Genomic DNA, 5,000 nt, shown 5'->3' on the forward strand with positions numbered 1-5,000 from the left:
ACAAAACGTGTGGCGACGTGTTTTAATATTTAGAGAGGCAACTAAGATGGCCATTTGAGAAGACGAAGGAATAATTGTTTATTGTTTAACAGTGATGGAGAAAATAAGCTCAATTAAATATTATGACTAACTGAAAGTCTTAAAAATAACTTATATGAGCGAATACAGCACAGAGGCTTACCTAAAGACATAAATTAAAACAAATTAAAAAGCTAAGACTAGTAATAAGTATACAGAAACCAAGTCGACGATGCTAAAAAGAAAACGTGACAATATTAACTATACAAGGATAAGCAAGAACTCAGAATCAGCATGATTAACAAACAGTAAAAATAATAATATAATGACAAGCAGCTATACGTAAACAGGACACGTAAAGACATTTTATGCAAGAAATCAACAACACACACACACACACACACACACACACACACTCACACACACACACACACACACACACACACACACACACACACACACACACACACACACACACACACACACACACACATATATATATATATATATATATATATATATATATATATATATATAATCTTATTCATAGAATTATCATTTCTGACTTATATTGCCAATGATGATATATCGAGTTATCCAAAATCACAATGTTAATTTAGATTTTGCTGCATCATGAGTTACTTGTGAAATTAAATCTGTTCATCATTTTAACATTTCTTTAATTTACTGAAAAAACAAAAAACAAAATTAAAGAGCTGATCTGAATTTCACGGAATTACAAGAAATCAGTAAATATATTTTTTTCTCATTCATGAAAAATCATCCCTTTTACGATATCAAATTCCAGTGTTAATAATTTTGCTTATATATTTGATCAAACTTTATTCAAGAGAATAATACGATGATGTTAACAAATACTATGTAATTATTCCAGCTTCGAACGCCATGATTCGAATACAAAATAACCGCCACGAGTGATTGCTGTGACCTCCTTACTTCGGCAGATTGCACATTCCTATTAATTTTCATGTTTATTTCTATAGATAAGCCTTTTGTGCGTGGTAATTCATGTTCATTATACATTTTTCATTTAGCCAAACACATATATAATTTGATGGTATTTATGAATCACAAAATTCCATGGAATGCGATATCAACGACATTGGCGCTTCAGCAAAGACCATCATCACAATTTCATGGATCATGCTTTTCTTGTAATTATGCATTGGCATAATAACATCATTTCCTCGAAGTAAATAAAAAAACACGTATTTGCATACTCTGAAAGGCATTCATGAATATGCTGTAAACGAATGAGCGCAAAAATGAACGACTTACACCAACGCCTGACACATTTACGTCCTCTAGAGTCCCAAGTTTTATTCAGGAGCGTCTGAGAACGTTCGTGGATACGCCCCGCGTGAATAACAGCAAGATTAATGCCCTGGCAACAGAGCACGAGTAGTTAACTGAGCAAAATGAGTCAGGAAGTGACATGACTGACTGCCACCGCCCGGCATGTCTCTCATGGCCATATTTAGTGAGTACGCTCGATCCTAATGTTGTCAATAGACGACACAATGAGCATCGGGAAGGAAAGCGTTTCTGGTCTGCCTCCAGGAGGTTCGGATTCTACTTTTATTTATCTACTGTGGATCGGATTCTGTTTGTACGCAATACCCCCTGTGAGATTCATACTCGTATAGACCTTGATCCCCTTGTGCTTATTATCAGCAAAGGTTAGCCAGATTCCGACACTTTATCTTTGGCTTTATCTGCGGCGAGGTAGAGAGAATGATAAAGGGAAATCTAATATTTGTTCATATTTGTTCACGAAGGTAAGATCTCTGTCGACTGGGCCTTCGGGTACGTGATTCTGACACTTGTTGAATTCAAGAGAAAAAGAGGAAGAGGAAGAAGAACAGGAGGAGGAAGAAGAGGAAGAAGACAAAGAAGAAGAAAAAGAAAATGAAGAAGAGGAAAAAGAAAAAGAAGGAGGAAAACGAAAGAGAAAGGGGAAAAGGAAAAGAGAAATGAAAGACAAAAGAGAAAATGAAACAAAATAACACGAACGAAAAAAGAAACGAAAGAAAAACAAAACAACAAATAGATGTTACGGAAAAATATTCGACAGAAAAACAACACCTTTTGACATGCCTCACGCGCAATACTTGCCGAAACTGGCGAGAGGCAGAGGCTGAAAACATCCCAAAATTGAGTCAACATTTGCTGAAGGTTTTCTCTCGACGTGGATGTCCTGAAGCGAGATCTTGTTAAGGTGAACGCTGAAGTGTTCTTTAAGAATGTGTGAACGGATCTTTGTCACTGACTGCATATGGTCTAAAAATAACCTGTGGGAGGGAACCAGAATCGCAGGTATCAAAACAAAAGACTTCAGTTGGAAAGGTAGGAGGGAGGGAGGGGAGAGGGGAGGGGGAGGGAGGGGAGGAGGGAGGAGGGGGAGGGAGGGAGGGAGAGGAGGGAGGAGAGAGAGGGAGGGAGAGAGAGGGAGGGAGAGAGAGAGAGGAGAGAGAGAGAGAGAGAGAGAGAGAGAGAGAGAGAGAGAGAGAGAGAGAGAGAGAGAGAGAGAGAGAGAGAGAGAGAGAGAGAGAGAGAGAGAGAGAGAGAGAGAGAGAGAGAGAGAGAGAGAGAAGTTAGAAAGCGAGAGAGAGAGAGAGAGAGAGAGAGAGAGAGAGAGAGAGAGAGAGAGAGAGAGAAAGCACGAGAGAGAGAAAGAGAAAGCACGAGGGAGAGAAGTTAGAAAGCGAGAGGGAGAGAGAGAGAGAGAAAAAAAAAGCACGAGAGAGAGAAGTTAGAAAGCGAGAGAGAGAGAGAGAGGGAGAGAGAGAAGTTAGAAAGCGAGAGAGTGCGTAGGCGGGGAGGAGAGAGCACTGAAGTGAACCGGAGCGTTGCCATGGTAACTTCCTATCCCAGTGCACGCCTCCCCCAAAGGCCTCTTGTCCTGTCCTCCATTTTTTTTTTTTTTTTTTTAGTTTTCCATTGGGGGAAATTCACAAATAGACAATGATGCCGTTTCTTAAGGGGATTGGATGGGGGGTAGGGGTAGGGTGGGGTGGGGGTGGGGGTAAAAGTCATTCTGCGATAATGCTGAAATTCGTTTTATTTTCAATTTGTTTATATTAAATTGGTGTTTTTTCTTATTCCTTGCAGAAAAGTCGTTTGGGAGTCAATTTTTTTATATTTACTGTTAATCAGCTTATGTGTCATTAAAAAAAAATGTATTATACTAACTGACGACGCGTGTAATTATTTCTATGAAATGAAAAACTTTTCTTATCAATATTTTGATATTTTGCTTGTGAAGGTTTCGAAATATTTTAATATAAAAAAGAGATATGCCATTTCAGTAATTTACTAAGTTACCATCAAGTTCAAAAAATATTTATTAAAATGTCAAACTTGATTTAGATATTACTTATTTTTATAATCAGTTTATATGGATTAGTCGAGGTATTAATAATAATACTGATATTCATTATTGAGTAATAATTATTTTTTGTAATGTACAGAAAACGCCCTCAGCCACAAAAGGAAAAAAAGAAAGAGAAAATACATATATAATAAATATAATAATAATTTAAAAAACGAAAACGTGTAATCAGACAAATTAATCAGGAAATCTATTCGAATAATAATGACATTCATTATTGAGTAATGCTAATTATGTTTTGTAACGTACAGAAAAGGATAGAAAAAAAAAGAGAAAATACATATATAATAATAATAATAATAATAATAATAATAATAATAATAATAATAATAATAATAATATAAAAAACGAAAATGAGTAATCATATTAATCAGGAAATCTATTCGAAACAAACAAACAAATAAGATAAGAAAAAATATCAATCTACGAGAATGCCTTGACGAGCTACTCATATTGTCCTGCTCGACGCCTTTGTCTTCCTTGTCTTCGAAAGCGAAAGAACGTCTCTGTCTGTCTGTCACTCTCTCTCTCTGCCTGTCTGTCACTCTCTCTCTCTCTCTCTCTCTTTCACGCTCTGTCTGGCTCTGTCTCTCTTTCTCTCTGTCTGTCTCGCTCTCTCTCTGCCTGTCTGTCACTCTCTCTCTCTCTCTCTCTCTTTCACGCTCTGTCTGGCTCTGTCTCTCTTTCTCTCTGTCTGTCTCGCTCTCTCTCTGCCTGTCTGTCACTCTCTCCTCTCTCTCTCTCTCTCACATACTCTTTCTCTCTCTCACGCTCTGTCTGTCTATTTCTCTCTCTCTGTCTGTCTCTCTCTCTTTCACGCTCTGTCTGGCTCTGTCTCTCTTTCTCTCTGTCTGTCTCGCTCACTCTCTGCCTGACTGTCACTCTCTCCTCTCTCTCTCTCTCTCACATACTCTTTCTCTCTCTCACGCTCTGTCTGTCTATATCTCTCTCTCTGTCTGTCTCTCTCTCACACACCCTTTCTCTCTGTTTGTCTGTCTCGCTCACTCTCTGCCTGTCTGTCACTCTCTCTCTGCCTGTCTGTCACTCTCTCTCTCTCTCACGCTCTGTCTGTCTATATCTCTGTCTGGCTATCTGTCTCTCTCTCTCTCACACACCCTTTCTCTCTCTCTCTGTCTGTCTCGCTCACTTTCTGCCTGTCTGTCACTCTCTCCTCTCTCTCTCTCTCACACACACATTCTCTCTCTCTCACGCTCTGTCTGTCTATATATCTCTGTCTGTCTCTCTCTCTCACACCCTTTCTCTCTCTGTTTGTCTGTCTTTCTCTCTCTCGCACACGCTCTGTCTGTCTATATCTCACTCTCTCTCTCACACCCTTTCTCTCTCTCTCTGTCTGTCTGTCACTCTCTCCTCTCTCTCTCCCACACGCTCTGTCTGGCTATCTGTCTCTCTGTCTGGCTATCTGTCTCTCTCTCTCTACCCTCTCTCACACCCTTTCTTTCTCTCTCTCTCTCTGAGTGCCTGTCTCTCTCTCTCTCTCTCACTCTGTCTGTCTATATATATATATATATATCTCTATATGGCAATCTCTCTCTCTATCTATCCTCTCTCA

General features: G+C 39.0%; 1 protein-coding gene across 1 annotated transcript in view; it reads right to left on the bottom strand.

Moving 5' to 3' along the window:
* The window catches only part of LOC113815035 (baculoviral IAP repeat-containing protein 7), a 68,740-nt gene extending 67,268 nt beyond the window's left edge, over nucleotides 1-1,472 (bottom strand). Inside the window, exon 1 of the mRNA XM_070144327.1 lies at nucleotides 1,318-1,472. The gene's annotated coding sequence lies outside the window, so the exon portion shown is untranslated. The remainder of the gene's footprint in view (nucleotides 1-1,317) is intronic.
* Between the last annotated feature and the right edge of the window lie 3,528 nt (nucleotides 1,473-5,000).

Source organism: Penaeus vannamei, chromosome 32 (assembly GCF_042767895.1).
Source record: "Penaeus vannamei isolate JL-2024 chromosome 32, ASM4276789v1, whole genome shotgun sequence".
Taxonomy (NCBI): domain Eukaryota; kingdom Metazoa; phylum Arthropoda; class Malacostraca; order Decapoda; family Penaeidae; genus Penaeus; species Penaeus vannamei.